Source organism: Anguilla rostrata, chromosome 1 (assembly GCF_018555375.3).
Source record: "Anguilla rostrata isolate EN2019 chromosome 1, ASM1855537v3, whole genome shotgun sequence".
Lineage (NCBI taxonomy): Eukaryota > Metazoa > Chordata > Actinopteri > Anguilliformes > Anguillidae > Anguilla > Anguilla rostrata.
The window spans coordinates 81,899,095-81,919,874 of NC_057933.1; the positions used below are offsets into that span (position 1 = coordinate 81,899,095).

General features: G+C 44.6%; 1 long non-coding RNA gene across 1 annotated transcript; it reads left to right on the forward strand.

The window, feature by feature from the left end:
- Positions 1–4,518: 4,518 nt before the first annotated feature.
- On the forward strand, positions 4,519–6,105 carry LOC135242079 (uncharacterized). The gene is made up of 2 exons (XR_010326213.1): positions 4,519–4,647; positions 5,436–6,105. It is a non-coding gene; the product is annotated as an uncharacterized LOC135242079 (long non-coding RNA).
- Positions 6,106–20,780: the final 14,675 nt, after the last annotated feature.

The following is a 20,780-nucleotide window of genomic DNA, read 5'->3' on the forward strand; positions in this document are numbered from 1 at the left end:
TTCAAGGATCACGTGTGTTGTGAGTGCGTATGCGTGTGTGTGTGAGTGCGCACGGGCACATTTGTGCTTGCCCAAGATTGTTTTTTTTTGAAGTCGTTGACTTACCTTCTGCAGAAACCAGATGCGACCCACTGCCGCTTCAAGGTCAGCCATTTACACTTCCATACCTGTAGCCATCTCTGCCTCTTTAAAGAACACAGATTTCTATACCTGTAGCCGTCTCTGCCTCTTTAAAGAACACAGATTTCCATACCTGTAGCCGTCTCTGCTTCTTTAAAGAACACAGATTTCTATACCTGTAGCCGTCTCTGCCTCTTTAAAGAACACAGATTTCCATACTTAGCCGTCTCTGCTCTTTAAAGAACACAGATTTCCATACCTGTAGCCATCTCTGCCTCTTTAAAGAACACAGATTTCCATACCTGTAGCCATCTCTGCCTCTTTAAAGAACACAGATTTCCACACCTGTAGCCATCTCTGTTTCTTTAAAGAACGCAGATTTCCATACCTGTAGCCGTCTCTGCCTCTTTAAAGAACCAGATTTCTACCTAGTAGCCTTCTCTCTTTAAGAACACAGATTTCTATACCTGTAGCCGTCTCTGCCTCTTTAAAGAACACAGATTTCTATACCTGTAGCCGTCTCTGCCTCTTTAAAGAACGCAGATTTCCATACCTGTAGCCGTCTCTGCAGCTCCACAGAGCGGACAGGGCCTTCGTCGTGTGTAGGACCATCTTAAGCACCGTTTGCATTCGCACCTGCTGATGTCTTAGCTCGGCAGGAGATGGGGAGATGAGCGGGAGCAGTCCAGCCATTCCTCCCGTCATTCTGATGGGTCTTTATTTTGTTTTCTTGTGAGTTGTATGAGACAAAATCAAGCATGAAAGTGGGGTGCAATGCATTGAAATGCAGTCTATCCACACATCCACTGCCCCGACCAATCCAAGGTCATACATAGAGATGTACCAGGAGATAATGTTAATGCTAACGCTAACGCTAATGCTAATGCTAATGCTAATGCTAATAATAATAATAATAATAATAATAATAATAATAATAATAATCATCATCATCATCTTCATTGTCATAATCATCATCATAAAAAAATATGAGAGAAGCGTACACACAAAACGAAAGTAAAAATACATATAAAAAAACATTTTATATTATAAAATAAAATATATAAATACTATATAAATATAGAACACTGTATAACTATATAAAACCAATATAAATATAGTAAACATTAAAATGAAAGAGTCCCTAATGCAGGTAGAGTAAATACACAAGCAGAACGGTCAGAAATTTTGTGGACACAGGCATTCCATTCCGGCATCCGGGCACTTCAGGAAAACGCTACAATTTTAGCATACTCCCAAGTGGTAGAGCTCCCGCCTGCCACACCGGGGACCAGGGTTCGAATCCCGGCCAGTGCCCCAAAACCCAGGGGAAAAACTATGGATGCGCAAACCAGCGCATTCGCAGTGCCGCTCGCAAGCCCGGATAAATGGGGAGGGTTGCATCAGGAAGGGCATCCAGTGTAAAACATATGCCAAATCAAATATGCGGATCATAAATCTGATCTGCTGTGGTGACCCCGTACAGGAATAGCCGAAAGAAAGAAGAAATCAGCTTCCAGACCCACTGGATGATAACAGGGGGGTTTGAGCTCCTTCCAACTGGAAAAGGATAAGATGGCTGTTTCTTTTCAGGTCAGCCATTGCACTCTGTCAATTTATTGTCAGTCGAAGTTTGTTATTGAAATGAACCTGGCATTCTGGGACCTGCAGTCCCACCCACACACATGCACAAGGGCAATGGCATGTGAATAGAAAATCTATTATGAATACAAATATCTTCATTAAAGGTCAGTAGTTATCAGACAAATATCTTGTTCAAAGGTCGCATCGGTTATTAGACCGAGATGAACAGCATTTTATCACTGAGAGAACGTGACCCGCTTGTTATTTAATAAAACAGAGTTTGCCACCCGTCTAAAAAGGAGCTCATCAACTTCTGCTTTCTACCACCAACGATGTGAGGCGTGCCTTTCAATGAGACGCTTAAGTCATACTGCGTATGCTTTCCTGTTTAATTATTTAGAGGGTTCTACCAAACACAAGCGTTCATAAACCCAACCAATATAAGTACACATCCATCATCGCAGCACTAGCAGCAGAGTTCATTCCTGCAGGGAGGCATGGTGAAACTAATACAACGGAAGTCCTTTCATTCTGCTCCAGCAGCTGGTATCAGGCCAGGCCTGTTCTCTGCAGGCTTGTAAAAAAAAAAAACAAAACAAATAAAACACAAAAAAAAAAAAAACAAAGTCGAAGGCAAAGAACAGCAAACAAAGGGCCTGATAGCCCCCGGGGGCTAATGAAGCGCAGAGAACGGGAGGTTCAAAATGGCCGCCCGAAATCGCCGCTTCGAGGGGGCCGCCTTATCGGGCCGCTGTGAGGTCAGACGCCGCTCGGCTCGGCGAAGCGGGCGGGGCTCGCGATAGCCGACGGCCGGCAGACGTCACGCGGGCGTCGGCTTCCCTTCCGGGGAAATCTGCGGCCCTGCGTCCGTCCTCACGGCGTCTCGTAGTAGACGCTAATCTGCGAAAGAACCTCGTCAGCGCGCGCGTGGCGGATTTACGAACGCCAGGCACCTGTAAGGGGGCGTGGCCTCAGTGCGCTCAATGCGCCCCTTTGATTAGATTAAAAAAAAAAGAAAAAAAGATATTTGTATTATTGTCGTTGATGTCATTAACTGCCATTCATTTATTTTCTGTACAATAACTGGGTGTTGGAAAACAGTTTTTCTCTCCCTCCCCTCACTCTGAGCGCCTGCCCCAGACATGGCCCCCGCACAGCCCTTATGAGCGGGGCTCGCGTTGGACCCGCCCGTCCTGACTGTCACGGCCCCCATCCGCGCCTCAACGCTGCACGCGCCACGGTGCTCATGCACACCTTGCCGGTTTGTTATGCCCAAAACCCTTCGTCCTCTGTCAGGCGTAAACTAAACACCAGATGTGTGAAGAGGCTGAATGCGGGTTGTGGTGAAACTGAAGCGGCGATACTCTTACGTTTATACCCAGAGCTGCGTTTGCGCGACCAGCCTGGGGCACGCCCGTGCCATGTCATCGTGGGTTCGCTAGCCTGGATTTCCACCGGTACGGTACTGGTTCTCAAATTATTTGACCTGGTTCAGGTTGCGGTCCTGACCGGACAATACAATGTCTGGTCCGAGTCCGAAAATTTGCCATTACATAAAAACATACGATAGCAACCACAACCACCCCCGACGCCCCCCCCCTCCCCCAAGGTCTGCCATCCAGATAGCACCGCCCCTCAATCCCCAAAAGGTTCTGAGAATGATAGCAAGCACAACCCCCCACACCCCCCCACTGTCTGTCATCATGAGGGTACCGCCCCTCAATCCCCAAAAGGTTCTGATAACAAGCACAAGCACCACCCCTCTCCCACAGTCCTACAGAGTAAGCATGCCATAGCAACAGGCCCATGTCATAGGCCTCCTCCAAAGGCATCCCCCAAAGGCCTCCTCCAAAGGCATCCTCCAAATGCCTCTTCCTGGTCTCCTACTCTCAATCCCAGAACTCTTTTGCTCCCAGACTTCACACCAGTTCCTGCCCTGATCTAACGTCATGCGCGTACGGTCTACAGGCAGACATTAGCCTTAGCGTGGTAGATTGCCTCCCTGTTTTTTTTATTTTGTTTGTTCCTTGAACTGGATTTTTGAAGTTGAAAACCAGTTCAGATTCTTCCCACTGGCCTGCTTTGTGGGAAAGAGACCCCCACCCCCGGGCAGGGGCCGAGTTCAGTTCAGAGCCAAAGTGGTGAAAAAAAATGTTCTCAGCTGTCGTTAAAACACCGTGGAGATGGGAACAAAGTGGCAGGGTTCTGGCTGTGCCAGCCAGTTGGCATCGCTGACCGTTGTTTCATGTGACCGCACCAGGAAAGAACACTGAAGGCCAAGAGAGAGATGACTTCGGGAGAGTGAGATGTAAGGTCACACTTTGGTCTGGAATACCTCCACATGTTACACTCATTCCCAGGACTGGCTGGCTCCCCCTGTTTACCCCGATTTGGGTCGATCTGCATTCTACTTCAGTGTCCCATTACACATGGAACGTTCAACAAAACACACTTGCTGATGTCGCAAAAAGAATTCTGGAACTTTATTTCAAATTTAAACGTATCTGTTTGTACTTCTTGTATCTAACAGGAACATTTTGTGTTTAATCTAATGTTGTTCCACTGCGACTCGGTGAGAGTGAAAATGAGGGGGCTCTCCCTGGATGCACCCCTGAGATTTAAATAAAAGTAATACAATAAAATATAGAATAAAAGTTACAAAAAAAAAAACAGAAAAAAAAACACACAGCTTCATGAATTTCATGGAGGGGCAAAACAGGTTTGCGTGCGGTTTGGCTCTCTTCTATACTGGCACCATCTGCTCCCCCCCGAGTCCCCCCGCCCCCCCCCCCCAGGGAAGCTTTGTCCATTGAACAGTGCAGGACTTGTGAAAAGGAAGAGGACCGATGTTTTGAGAGTTGAGAGTTCGGCGTTTCGGTTCGGGCCCAAGGTGACGGCGCTCTCTGCGGTGGCGGCGTGACCTTGCCAGAAGGTCGCGGCGGGCAGGTACGCAAACACGGCCCTTATCTGCTTAAAACCACGTCAAATAAAGGCTGGCGGTGAGCAGGAATGGGTTTGCGATTGCTGAACGAGGAGGGGGGGGGGGGGGGGGGGGGGGGCGGGGCGTGACCTTAGGAGAGGAAAAGCACAGGCAAGCGGCCTCATGAATAAAATACACCCTCATGCGCAGTTAGCACTTCATACAGCTTACCACCGTAGCCTACAAAACATCTGCTCTGGAAACAGAGAGCAGAGAAATCAATTATGCATAGTACTATTACTGTTCTTTTTGCTAATAATAAGAAGAAGAAGAAGAAGAAGAACAAGAAGAAGAAGAAGAGTCATACAATTCTGGGCACAACATCAGACACTTACTAAGAGGATTGCATTACATTTTATAATGTTAAATGCACATTTGTAAGATAGGAAAGGAAAAAAGGGAGGATCTCAAATGACTACATTTTGAGAGTGTGTGTGTGAGTATATATATATATATGTATGTATATATATATATATATATATATATATATATATATAAAATAAGCACAGCTTATTATGATTATATAATTATATATTATATATTTATGTGTGTTATTTTTTTTAAGTAAATTTTTGCTTTTTTATGTATATTACTGCCCATTCACTAATTGCAGTGGTAAACCACTAGGTGGCGACAACTTCTAATCTGATGACTGACTCGCATTGTGTTTCTGGCCATGAAGGAACAAGTGGGGCCCCTCTGTGGGGCAGGAGGGCAGTCATCTTGAATTCCCTTTTTTTTTTTGCACACGCAGGACCTGGCAGTCCAGTTACGTCAACAAGGCGTGCTTCCGAACGCAGGAAAAACTGCAGGGAAATGAACCTGGAGGCGTGATTCCCATTGTTTACACAAAGCCTGGCGAATTCATGTTCCCAGGAAAGGGCTGTTTACCAAAGCGTATCTTTTTGGAACAAAGGAAAAGCCTCATTTCTGCCTTCTGCCTTCTTCCACGCCTCGCGAACGTTACGCAGAATAGGCTGAGGACCTTCACTGCAGCCAGACCCAAAAGAATACCTTTTGAATTGCGGGCTATTCACAGCAGGCTAATACTTGACTTTCGGACAGGCATATAGAGATGCATTAGTTTATTCCTTTTCATTTCACATTTCAGCATGCATTTTCCTTCTGTTAACACAAATGGGCTTTGTTTGTTTTGTTTGGCTAACAAAAAAATAACGTGTGCCAATTCAAATCCAATACTATTTTTTTTTCAAACAAAGTTGAGTGGTTTAATTTTCAGCCAGATGCAGTTGTTTGGAACCCAGACAGGGGGTTATGGGGAAATAGAGCAGCATGTTTTATGTGCCATTCTGAACCTCTTAGTGCAAGGACGGGCTGTTGTTAATGTGGGCGTGCATTCTCCCCAGAGTGACTGTTTCCCAGTCGACCGTATTACTTTCTTGCATTTAAAAACACTAAATATATTTAAAAAAATGCTACAAAGCATCTACAGTTGATGACACACACAAACACACATGCGCACATGCGCGCATGCACACACTCACCAGCACGCACAAACACACACACACACACACACACACACACACAGACTCACACACACGAACATTTACAGGCATGGCCAGACTTGCACTTACGTGCATATTATACCCAGTGAAAAATATAAAGGCCCGATGCTTGTTATGATTCGGTTTCTTGATCCACCCCTGAGGTACATTAGATAACCGAGATGGGTGAAGAAATATGAGTTATCCAACATCACTACGTACAGTTTCAAGGTTTAAACTCATCACAAGCACGTATTGCAACATATCTGTCTGCAATGTGTTTGTGATGTGTTTGATTGCAGAAGTACTTCGACCAGTGAAATAAAAAAAAACAATTCAGAAAGCTATGCAGGCAAAAAAATTCCCACTTCAAAATGTTGTGAGAGTCCATATTACAGAATTTCCTAATGACAACTCGCTGTTTGGAGGGAACAGGCTGGTCATAGATGGGTTCCATATGAGTAATAAAAACAAAGTACATTGCAGAATGCAGGATTACAAAAGAGCCACTGTATCTCGACTGAAATCAGATGACACATCCTGCAGATTCAATACCCTTCCTCTGATGCACTTCCTGGAGCTAATTGTCGTCATATTCACTGATTTACAGTGATTTTTATGGTGTCCTTATTGCTCATGTCTGCCTGTAAAAAAAGTCAAACAAGACAGCAGCAGTTTTTGAGGCTTGTGATTGGGAAGTGGGGGAAGGGGGTGGGTGATTATTCCAGTAAGTCTGGAGAAATTGAAGAAGTTACGAAGGTAAGGCTGAATAATTATTGTGGTTATACATTTAGTGTACATGCGCTTCTTTCATTGTTGAACTGGGCTTCAGCGTTCTTAGTTTCACCTCTTTAACAAAGGAACTGGACCATAGGGGCTGGGATGGGGGGGTGTGAGAGTGGGGGGTGTGGTTGTTGGGGGAATTTCCTACCCTTTTGGAATGTGACCCTTCCCCCACCTAAGAGGCACAGACGGACCAACAGCTCTGCCTGTGGGAGGGGCTTTGTGATACACACTGAGCCAATCAGCACCGATTGACTAGTTGGATGAAAGCCCAACTAGGACTCACAGGCACCGGGGAGCTTGCAGAGAGAAGCGGGCTAGCCGCGCGAGAGCTAGCGCTGTGCCCTGTGACTCTCTGCCCCGGAAAAGCCTGAGGCCTCGCCCTGGAGGAGCCTCAAGCCTCGCTCTGGAGGAGCCTGAGTCCTCGCTCTGGAGGAGCCTGAGGCCTCGCTCTGGAGGAGCCTGAGTCCTCGCTCTGGAGGAGCCTGAGGCCTCGCCCTGGAGGAGCCTGAGGCCTCGCCCTGGAGGAGCCTGAGGCCTCGCCCTGGAGGAGCCTGAGGCCTCGCTCTGGAGGAGCCTCAGCCTCGCTCTGGAGGAGCCTGAGGCCTCGCTCTGGAGGAGCCTGAAGCCTCGCTCTGGAGGAGCCTGAGGCCTCGCTCTGGAGGAGCCTCAAGCCTCGCTCTGGAGGAGCCTGAGGCCTCGCTCTGGAGGAGCCTCAAGCCTCGCTCTGGAGGAGCCTGAGGCCTCGCTCTGGAGGAGCCTGAGGCCTCGCTCTGGAGGAGCCTCAAGCCTCGCTCTGGAGGAGCCTCAAGCCTCGCTCTGGAGGAGCCTGAGGCCTCGCTCTGGAGGAGCCTCAAGCCTCGCTCTGGAGGAGCCTGAGGCCTCACCCTGGAGGAGCCTGAAGCCTCGCTCTGGAGGAGCCTGAGGCCTCACCCTGGAGGAGCCTGAGGCCTCGCTCTGGAGGAGCCTGAAGCCTCGCTCTGGAGGAGCCTGAGGCCTCGCCCTGGAGGAGCCTGAGGCCTCGCCCTGGAGGAGCCTCAAACCTCGCTCTGGAGGAGCCTGAGTCCTCGCTCTGGAGGAGCCTGAGGCCTCGCTCTGGAGGAGCCTGAGGCCTCGCTCTGGAGGAGCCTGAGGCCTCGCTCTGGAGGAGCCTGAGGCCTCGCTCTGGAGGAGCCTGAGGCCTCGCTCTGGAGGAGCCTCAAGCCTCGCTCTGGAGGAGCCTGAGGCCTCACCCTGGAAAAGCCGAGATCAACAGGCCTCTGTCGGGAAGAAGGACCGGAGATCCCCCCCCCCCAGTGATATCACACGGCCGAAGCACGCCTGCCCAGTCACATGACGCCGTTCCTGCCGTCACCCAATGGGAACCTCAGCCAAGTCTCCAGCCGCCAGCAGGCTGAGTATTACAGCATCTAATCATCGAAGGCTTGAGAGCAACAATGAAATTTATGGGTGGACCGTTGGGTAATAACCCCCTGGTATTACAAAACAGGCTAAATAACCCCCCCCCCCCCCCCGCCTCCCCTCCCACAATAAGACAGCACAATGGAGAGAAAAAAAGTTTCATAAAAAAAAGCAATAGGAATATTCTATTTCCCCGTTATTGGGGCCTATGCATTTCAGCACCCCCTTGCCCCTCCCGAACTGAAACGAATCTAAAGCTATGCCCTTGCTTGAGAGTCATAGGATAAGTGTTGCTTCTGAGCACAGTCTTCTTCCTCCTGCAACTCTTCTTTTTGCCTGTAGTAGTTTAATTGCAATAAATACTGCACACAGTTTCAAGGGTTAAAGACACCACAAGCATGTATTTCAACATATATGTATTTCAACTATATGACCAAAAGTATCTGGACACTCCATGGTCTGGGGCTGTTGTTCGTGGTTTGGGCTAGGCCCCTTAGTTCCGGTGAAGGCAAATCTTAATGCTACAGCATACAATCACATTCTATGATGATTCTGTCCTTCCCCAACAGTTTGGGGAGGCCCTCGCCTGTTTCGGCGTGACAATGCCCCCGGGCACACAGCAGGGTCCGTATAGAAATGGTTTTGTCGAGCCCTGACCTCAACCCCATCCAACATTTTTGGGATCAATTGGAAAGCCAACTATTGAACCAGGCCTAATTGCCCAATCAGAGCCTAACCTCACTAATGCCCTTCTGGCTCAATGGAAGCAAATCCCTGCAGCAATGCTCCAACATCCAGTATAAAGCCTTCCCAGAAGAGTGGAGGTTGTTTTAGCAGAAAAGAGTGCGTCAGCTCCATTTTAATCTCCATAATTTTGGATGAGAAGTTGGATGTCAGGTGTCCACATACATACGTGTTTGTGTGGTCGTTATCCTCGTACGGGTGATTTCGATGTGGGAACTGTTTAACCACAGTAAGTATTAGGTCTCTTTTTTCATAGGGAAGTATATGTGTGTAATTGTGTGTGTGTGTGTGTGTGTGTGTGTATGTGCTCAGTGCCATCGACTGAAAATGTTTTGTCGTGTTTCAATCACATTATGCCTCAGATACTAAAAAAACAGTTACGTGGTCCTGAATTTTTAATCAGCTGTAATGCAATGGCAGCACTACAGAGCGTTTGCAATGATGAATTCCACATTTCTCCAGGACATTTTAGTAGTACAGCTGTTGCGTTAAGTAAGGCAGTTACTCTGGAGAAAGCGCACACTCATTGTCGGCAGGTACTGCCTCATAGCGGTTTAGTCCACGCCTCCATCATGATTTAGTCCGGTTGTCCAGGTTCTGAAATGGGCCATTTGAGGTGTGTGATTCTACTAGGCTCTGTGCAGGGAACTCCGCTCGTTTATGTTGTGTAACATCTGTGCTTCCCCTTGTGGGCCAAATCGCTGAGTCTGTTTGCTTTCCTCACTTCCTCACTCACACACACACACACACGCACACACACGCACACATATATACTCACTCACACACACACACACACACACACACACATATATACTCACTCACACACACACACACACACACACACACACACACACACACTCAACTCCACCACCACACACACACACACACATAATACACACACACACTCACACACACACACCACACACCACAACCACACACACACATCACACCACAACCATCACACTCACTCACACACACACACACACATACATACACACACACACTCACACACACACACTCACACACTCATAATCACACACACACACACACTCACACACACACACACACACACACACACACACACACGCATACATACACACACATCTATACACGTGCACACACTCACACACACACACACACACACACACACGCGCGCGTTTGCCAGGGGGTATGTCCACATGCAAGTGCTGGCACACCACATCCAATTTCGCAGAAACGAAACCGACCTACAAGAAGAACCGCCCCAGAAACAGATTTTTTCTCAGTTCCGACTCCTAACCCCAGGGGAGGGGGTGACACATGAAATAATCTGGTATAAATGTCACTTGAAAAACTGAATGACCCACCTCACCCCCCCCACCCACACACCCATCCCACACTCACACACGCAAAATAAATCACAAATAATAAATAAAAAAAATAGTAAAAGTAAATAAATCCTGTTAAAATCTAATTAAAAACATGGTGATTGATGGGGGTTATCCCCACGGATCGCTCAGCTCGTCAGCTCGCCTTCCTTTCGGCCGCTCTCTCGACGGAGTTGCATTTTTGTGTGTGGGCGATTCTGCCGAAAGCAAACAGCCTTATGGGAAAAGCCGCAGCCCTGGGTCGGGCCCCACGTCTCACAGCTCCTTTGTTCATAAGCGATAGGTGCCACCTGCGGTCAACCCCCGTGCCAACCGCGCGCTGTATCGTGGTTAATGTGAACGGGATTGTGTCAGCGTTAACCGAAAAACGTTTTCATGAGCTCTCAAAATATAACAGTAATAAAATATATACTAGTGCACACACACACACACACACACACTTGATTTCCTGAAGGGGAATTCTGCCGGAAAATGACTTTGTGCGACTGGTTTAGGAACATGCTTCAGCTGAAAGTATGTCTGTGGTGTGCACACAAGATTGCTCCAGGGCAAGTTACACGGTGCTTTGATCATGACAACTTACCCAGATCTCCCAGACGTGCTTTACATATACAGTATGGCAATACAACATTTACACAATATAGAGAGCGATAAAAAAAAAGACCAGAGAACATATAGAAGTCAAAGTCAAAGTGATTGCTTCATCTTTATGGATTATACAATAAAATGTTGGATTTTTTTAATTGTGATTGATAGTTTTTTATTTTTCTTTTCACACAAATTAGTTTTACAGACACCCCCCCCCCCCCCCGCTCCCACCCCTCCATCCCCCTTCCATCCCTTTGGCCACACATTGAAACCATTGTGTGCAGTACATTATAAATGAAATGAATAAATAAGTAAAACCTCAAGACCACTGAATTTTAAACAAAGCGTCCTGTGACGAGCGGTTCACCTCCAAAATGTGCACAATTAAATCAGAGACGAAGACAAAGGCGCACACAATAACGTGAATTCACCTGTGGGTTCCATTTCAAAAGAAACTATGTAAAAACTGCACTCTCGCTTCTGCAAGCATTCCAGCGAACTGCCTGCGGCTGTTTCTTGACACCGCTTCCTGTGGCCTACTAGACCGCCGATTGGACTGCGGTCGCTGCTGGCTGCGTGTGATTGGCTGGACCAGCGAAGCACCTGACACACCATCGCTGCAGCCCGGTGAAGTGCCTGATGAAGCCTCGGGGAGTGCTGATGCAGAAATGTTGGTCACACTATCAACCTTATCGTCAATGTCTAAATGTGATATTCACATGACTCGGACGTTTCCCCCAAAATCAAACTATCAATAACATAAGCCAACCCTTTAATTCAGAATTATCTTTAATTACTGCCTTGATATTTTCATGAAATCATTTTTTTTTTCTTCTGTACTCAAGTGTTTGTGCTTTTTCATGTCCCTCCAAACACTGAGTATCTGTGAGCCACACACACCATTTTAAATTTCCAGTGTTTATTAAATGCACAAACATTATTCACATTTTCAGTGGGCCAAGGACAAAATGAGGCCTTTGGTGGTTTATTTTTGTATGTGAGTATGTCATCCCCATGTGCTGTGTACCCAGTGACATCTCAGACTTCCGGACAGACCAAAAATAATGTCTGAATGTCTGTCACTGCCCCCCCGGGCAACATGTTCCTGCCTCACCATACCCCGCGCCCCTCCCCTCCCCCCGCCCCAACCCCCCCCCCGGAATGCGTAATTTTGGAGTACACACATTTAGAATGTACAAGTGTGGAATGTAAAGGTACACATTTAGAAAAACGAGGTCCCTGCGCCATGGCTCTCTCACAGAGACCCCACTGCATGCGCAGGGCCTGGATTCAGACAACAGCTGTCTTCAAAATTGCCCGGGATTTCATAAACATTTGTCCGTAACACTGGCCAAGATTCAGTCAAAATGATATCCTTAACACGGGCCTGGATTAAATCACCAGCTGAGCTTAACACTGTTTTTCCAAGAAATGCCAAGCAATCTGATTTATTTTTAATTATTTACCAAAAGAGTCCGATAAGGTTATTTTGATAATTAACTAAATGGGGGGGGGGGCACATTGATCAAACCCAGGTCCCCCTTCTTATGGCTTTTGTGAAATGCACTCTAAATACATACTGTACCTGGAGGAGAATCCTGCCAAATTTTTACAGAAAATGGCCGACTGCAAAGTCCTGTCTTCCACCACTGTGGTTAGAGAAAAAAACAGCCCCGCTTAAGCCCCTGATCCAGAAACGGACCCATTTCTCATCAGCCTCACCAAACTGAACTACAGAACTGACTGCTCTGCCACTGTTAAAGATAATGACACATTAGATTCAAATTAGATTCGATTCAAATTGATTTGAAACAGAAAGCAATGGAAAGACTTGAAATCTCACTCTGTCTCATTATGGTTGTCTGTCGACATTTGCTTTACATGAGGTGGTTTCCACAAGCCAGAAGTCAAGCGAGCTAGAGCTAGAAGTGGGGCACTACTAATGCTGCTGGTACTACTACTGCTACTACTGCTGCTGCTACCACTGCTACTGCTACTGCTACTACTGCTACTACTGCTGCTGCTACTACTACTGCTACTGCTACTACTACTACTGCTGCTACTGCTACCACTACTACTGCTACTACTGCTGCTGCTGCTACTACTACTACTACTGCTGCTACTGCTACCACTGCTACTGCTACTACTACTACTCTTGCTACTTCTACCACTACTACTGCTACTACTTCTGCTGCTGCTACTACTACTACTACTGCTGCTACTGCTACTACTTCTGCTACTACTGCTACTGCTACTACTGCTGCTGCTGCTACTACTACTGCTGCTACTGCTACCACTGCTACTGCTACTACTGCTACTGCTGCTACTACTACTACTGCTGCTACTGCTACTACTTCTGCTACTACTGCTACTGCTGCTACTACTACTGCTGCTATTGCTACGACTACTGCTGCTACTGCTGCTGCGACTACTACTGCTGCTACTGCTACTGCTACTACTACTACTACTGCTGCTATTGCTACGACTACTGCTGCTGCTACTACTGCTATTGCTTCTATTACTACTACAACTGCTACTGCTTCTACTAGCACTACTGCTATTATTATTATTATTATTATTATTATTATTATTATTATATAGTGAACGCCTGCTTAAATGAATCTAAATTAATTTGTTTTCTGCTTTTAGCTTCATTCCAAAGTATTTAAAAAAAAAAAAACATTTCATGCATTATACTGACCACGACATGTCACCTTCACTCCAGGTGACTATGCATGCCATTTGTTTTCTTTGCCCAACATACATGTACCAATCTACCAATATCATCCAGTGTTTCATGCCATGGAAATCAGGGTACACACAGCTGGTGGTGATACACAGTGGCACACACCGAGTGTTCAATACTAATTCCACAGCAAACATAAGCTATGATGCAATCAGTAATTTAAAAAAGTTAAATACATTTGGAATCATGCCTTTGAAGGAAGCACTTCAAGTTTCCAAATAGGTAATTAAGGTTGTGGAAAAAAAATAAAAATAAAATAAACTTGCGTAACTGAGTAATTTGAAATGACAAAGGAATTGCGTGCAAGGACGTTATCATTCATGTTGTATCTGCAGCAGTTTACTGCTGTGTAAAAGGAAGAATGCCAAAAAAAGAGCGAACTGATCCCTGGCACTGAATTAAAAAAATGCAATTCTTACCCCCTTTTCTCACAATATGTAAAATCCCTTTCAAATTCCTCTTCTCACAGTATTTAAAAAGACATAATGGATAAACAGGACAAAAAATAAATAAATAAAATTAAATCACACAAAGCTGAAATGTTTATGGTCATGTTCTTCGAAGTGGAACGTGAGTGTGCTTGCCTACGTGCCCACCCCCCCCCCCTTAATTGTGAACGCCCCATGTATCCGCTGCAGCTCAGTGGTTTCTGGGGGCGGGGGGGGGGTCACGTAGGCAAGCACACTCACTGAAAGGGGGGGGGGTCACGTAGGCAAGCACACTCACTAAAAGGGGGGGGGGCACACTTAAAAATCACCAGACACACTAAAAGGGTGTGTAAATATCCAACACACTAAAAGGGTGTGTAAATACCCAACACACTAAACGGGTGTGTAAATACCCAACACACTAAACGGGTGTGTAAATATCCAACACACTCAAAGGGTGTGTAAATACCCAACACACTCAAAGGGTGTGTAAATATCCAACACACTAAAAGCGTGTGTAAATATCCAATGCACTTTTTGTATAACAACATCTGTATAACTTTCAACACTCTTTGTTGTCAAAGTTACTACTGTGTTACAAATATGCAATTTACGTGTTGCAAAGAGGAATTTTTTTTAGCACAGATTGTGCTGCAAGTAACACAAAATGCGTTGTCCTGAACTCGACGTGGGAGTGTTAAAAACATCTGTTCACAAATACTGTCTCCCCCAACTATATAGACATGTATTTTCAAAGTGACGAAACAAAAAGAAAACTTCATTTTTTCACAGAGAAATAATAACAAATATAGGCCCTCCTATATTAAATAACAAATATAGGCCCTCCCCTATGCCAAAATAATGTCTGGGTGTGGATCCACTTCTTCAAAGTTGTTGAAACACACAAGTTAGAAACGGAGGCAACACAGATTAGACTAAATTTAATATGGGATCATTGTTCATTTTAGAATGGCACATGTGATAATGTGATTTAACAAGTCTGTCACAAGAAGATAACTTCCAAATGACTTATTTTTCATTTTGTCCGACAAGTTTCTCTGTCAGACCAAACTAGTTTGATCTAACATGACATGACATGACATAACATAACATAACATAACATAACATAACAAAACATAACACAACACAACACAACACAACACAACACAACATAATGATGAGAACAAGCCATTCAAGCCCAACAATGCTCTTTATTTTCCCACCTCTAAAGGGTACCTAGTGTTCAATTTACATTTCTTTTACTTGCACCATATCAAGCCTGGTCTTGAAAACCCCCTCTATTGCAGTACATGACATGGCAAGCCATTTCCCACAACGGAATTTACCTTCTGCAAATTTCTATTTTTGCCCCCTCGTTTCCCTGACAGAACACAACCTGAAGAATCTCTTGTAGTTCGCTTTGTTAATCCCTTTGAAGAATTTAAAAGGTCCCTTAATCCAATCGTCCCTGAGTCTCCTTTTACTAAGCTTGAAGAGATTAAGGATCTTAAGTATTTCCTCACAACTTGTATCTTTTCATACTAGGAACCAATTTAGTTTCCCATCTTTGAACCTGTTCCAGAGCCTCTATATCTTCCTTGTAGTACAGTACTCAGAACTGCACAAAATACTCCAACAAAGGTAAGGCAACCTCCTCGGATTTATACTTTTGGCTACATATCCCAGCATACTGTTGGCCTTTTTAACTGCTACAGCACAATGCTTAGAACATGAAAGGCCTTGATGAACTATTACTTCCAAATCCTTTCCAAATTGAGCACATTCCAATTTTGTTCCTCCCATAAAGTAGTCCTGTCGTATGTTTTTATTTCCCACATGTAGAACTTTAAACGTAGCTACATTGAATTAGATTTTCTAGGTTTCCACCTGCTTCTGGATTCTGTTTAAATGTTCCTGGATTACTTTAGTAGATTCTGAACTATTAGCTAAACCTTTGTCTAAACCCCCAAAGTATATGACAATTTAGAATTCTTTTCAAAAGCAAGTAAGCAAAAAAACAAACAAACAAATAAAGAAAGAAACATGTGTGCTTCCCAATTACTGAGACGTTACTAGTGTGTTTTATAAGTTTTATGGAATTTTATGGAACTCTCACTCGCTGTCTCTCTGCAGGTGTGTGTGTGTGTGTGTGTGTGCGTGCGCGTGCACACGTGTGTGCGTGCATGCGCGCGTGTGTGTGCGTGTGTGTGTGTGTGTGCCTGTGTGTGTGTGTGTGTAATTGAGAAACTTGGTGCTGACTTCTGAGTGAATGGCATCAAAGAGAGCAAAGAGCAAATTCGAGAGAAGAAAACGTTCGGGGAAAACGCGTTTTGTGAATGTTGCCTAATTTGATATTTGGATTTGGCACCATTCCTAATACACACACAATCCACCATTGTGGAAGACTGACACAGGAAAAAATAACACCAGTGCTATCTTGGGATCAGGTTCTGGGGTCAGATGTGCCATAGGCTCAGTTCATGTCTAAAGGAAATTGGCCTCAGAATAGATGTCAGAGGATGTAGGACATAACTCTCCTTCTAAAACAGGGGTCAGCCAAAAAAAAGTAAAACAGGTCAGCAAAACATTTGGGGTCCTGCTTTCTGCATACAACAATGCGCTTGTGAAATATTATGCGGGGCCCCCTGTGGGGGCGTCGTGTAACTGCACGAGCTATCGCTACAAGGATTACTTGATGATGTCTACGCGACCATTTCCAAACCTCCAGTGTTAGTGTTAAGTGACACATCTGGACCAGGACTGCCCAACCCTGCACCTGGAGATGATACTGTCCCGTAGATTTTGTTTCCAACCCTAATTTTGGCACACCCGATTCTACTAATTAGCAGCTCACTGAGCTCTCTAGCCGTTGAATGAGAGGTGCTTTGTTAGGAAGTGATGAAATGAAAATCTACAAGACGGTAGATCTCCTGGAACAAGATCGGGCAGCCATGATATAAACAAACTGAGCATCACAGTAGGGTAGAGGATGGCTGAGACTTGCCCCGGAGCAGTCACCAGCCACACAGCCACTCCTGTCTGAGCAGAGGTGTCACTAGGGGGGTGGGGGGGGGGGCTGCGGGGGGTGTGGCCACACAGCCACTCCTGTCTGTGGTCCTGTGCAGAGGGGTCACTAGGGGGGTGCAGGGGGTGCGGACCGACACCAGGTGACACCGTCAAAGGGGGGTGACACCGAAATGACTGCCAATCAATGTATTGCGCAGAGTGTTGTGCAGCGACGGGTTGAAACTGCTCATTTCTCCGATGCAGTTTACCGCCCTGTTGATATAATTAGCGCTATGGATGTGACGAGCGGTCGACAGCTTCCAACAACGAGGAGCCAGGGGCAAACCGTGAAGCGGTCACAAAGTGACAAATCCTTTGTAAAATACATCATATATATATATATATATATATATATATATATGTATATAAATTGAATGGCTGATTGATTGACCACACCACCCACCCTGGAGTATTGCAGTGTGAAAAAAATAATAATTATGAAAGAAGCAGCAGCAGCGTTGGGACAGGTCAAATAATTATGAGAAAAACATCAAACCAGGGGCAAGAAAAGCTTTGAAAAACAAAAATGGGAAGGGACAGGATCAATCACATTACGTTACATTACATTGAGCGGGTATGTAGTAGGTCAGTATGAATAAATAGGCCGGTGTAGTGTAGTATAATGGCTAAGGAGTTGGTCTTGTAACCTAAAGGTCGCAGGTTCGATTCCCTGGTAGGACACTGCCATTGTACCCTTCAGCAAGGCACGTAACCTGCATTGCTCCAGTATATATCCAGCTGTATAAATGGAAGCAAAGTAAGTCGCTCTGGATAAGAGCGTCTGCTAAATGCCTGTAAACTAAATATCTAAAGTAAGGTTTTCCAGAGGCCTATATATATTATTATATTATCTAATTTTCACAGTTAAATATTCAAGATGTTCATTAAATATCAAAGCCAGCACAAGGTTTCCACAGCATCTAAGGGTTAAACAGCCTTCACTAAACTACATGAGCAGCTGGTCTGTGGCAGAATAGAGGATGTTCTTCCCATGAGGTAATGTTCTTTCAACAGAGAAGCTCCCTAAGACCCTTTCAATTAACTTTGCATTCAATGGAACACTTTGCAATGCCATTGTAGAGGCAGACATTGGCTTAACTTAACTGTTTGCCTCTTGTGAGGCCATTTAGATAGTTCTACTTTGATGGTCATGAAATAAGAATATTCTTATTAAAACGGGTATGCAATCTTCTGATTTATTTGTATATTTATTTATTGCACATAACATAATCATGTTATGACTGCATGTAAACAGAATATGAGCATTGTCAGTTGCTCTCGATAAGAGTGTCTGCTAAATACCTGAAAATGCTAATGTAATGTTAACGTTTTGCGTTTGCATAAGATAGATAACTGCCCTGTTGTTATGAAATCTGCTAGATACCTATTGCTCTGTAAATAATTGAAATGTCTGAATTTAATGAAGCTATATAATCTACTGTGTCTATCATACAATGACAATGCAGTATATAGACTGAGAAAAGCAAAGCAATTGCACAAAGGTCATAGGCAAGTATATTTATTACCCTTTATACAAGGTAAGTTGATTACATTACATTACAGGCATTTGGCAGACGCTCTTATCCAGAGCGACGTACAACAAAGCAAAGTAGCAAAGAAAGACTGTTCACATTTAAATGGAGGCCAGTGGACAGATCTTTGTAGCCAGAGAAGCACAGTTCATTTAATTTTAACTGTCTGTATGCTTAAAAACTGAAAGGCAATCAATGTTAATAGGTTACTAATGCTATCTCTTATCACTTGTTATCATGATCTTGTTTTATGAGGAAAACACAGTTCACAGTTCATACAGTTCCCATGTAAATGTAGGCCAACGGCACAGGTCTTTTCACTTTGCTTTCAAGTGAAAATTAAAATTTCACGTAGCCCTATTGAACTCAACCAAAAACAACAATGCTTCTATTTTTATAACTGCATATCTGTCTGTCTAATCAAGATATTGTATTTCTTCCTGTCAAAATTGACCATTTATACAAGCATTCAAAAGTAAGTAGCAGGGCTTCAAATACCCAGGGGTGAACGTTTACTATCAATAATTCAGTTATGACAGTTTTGAGCCATCAAATGTAAGGGAAATTACCTATAGATTTATTTTCATTAAAAATAATTTATGTAAACACAAGAAGTGACAAGATACTTATTTCAAGTTGAAATACAAAAAATAAAATAAAATCTTCAACCAATCTGAATGAATGAGACTGGGATGAAAGAATTCACACAATTTTTGAAAATTTGAATGCCAAATTTCAAACAGCTTTATTCAAACAGTCTTTTGGAAGCTGTTTGCTTTGGGATTCTTCTGTAAAGGGAACATGTACACCACAGGTGAACGTGAGCTTTTTAAATGCAAAAACAGCTGGTTGGTAAGACCCAGCAAAAGGTCATTTTTTTGAATGGCTGATTGATGTCTAATGCTGAACACTGCAATTCGCATCCTGACTTTTGCCATTGTAAAATAAAAACTGGAGATTTATCCAAATTTAACTCTGTGATTTCAGAACAACATTTACCACTGAACCTACATGAACAAAGGTGGATAAATTAACTGTTCACAGCAGAATTTTAAAGCATCTTAGCAACTAATTGTTGCTACTTGGAACTCCAAACATTAAATGGCATTTGTTGGGTCCCATAAAACGTCAGCTGGACAGTGGATGCACAATCCAGTTCAGCAGTACAGGCGGTTTTACTTTACGGGCACACGGGAGGCCTTGTGTCTCCCCGCTGTCTCACAAAACACTCAGTTAAACTTCCTTGTATACTCCTGTTTTGGTATACTCTTGGCCTTTGAATAAACAGGGTACATCAGTGACCATTGTGCTTGCAATGATGACTAAGCATCTTCTGCATGTCTTTATCAATATGGCTCACATTCTCCACTTGTTTGTAAGGTATACGAGCTCTGGCCGACTTATCTATATGTCACACACGGAGCATCACGTCGTTCTGGCAGGCCACGAGAGTCAAGCTGCTTCCGGCCGAATCAGCTGATGGCTCAGCTGAGTGATGTTCGCCTATCACAGTACATTCACATAACAGGGCGGTCTACTTAAACAGCCTCCCTCTACTCATTCGGCTGCTCCTCCTGCATGCATGCTTGCTGCACGTTGCTTTCTAAATCCCCTCCACCACCCCAGCTCCATCCCTATGTGTTACAAAATTAGCATTGCTGCTGGATCTGTTCTGTGTTTACCCCTCTAGGGGGGTTTGGCTGTTGGCCTCCCGGCCTTATCCACGCGGACTGCGTGGACTGTATTGCCTTTATTGTTAATAAAGATCTTACGTTGATGAAGAGTGGTCCTGACAGAAAAAAAGCCAGTCCACTAGCACGCACTTATCGTAGCCTATCGTAGCCTATAGCTACTATTATTCATAGTGGGCAAAACTGAAATGACATTAAGGCTGAAATAATATTAATTTTTTTTATGGGGGGGGAATTATATATTTTTC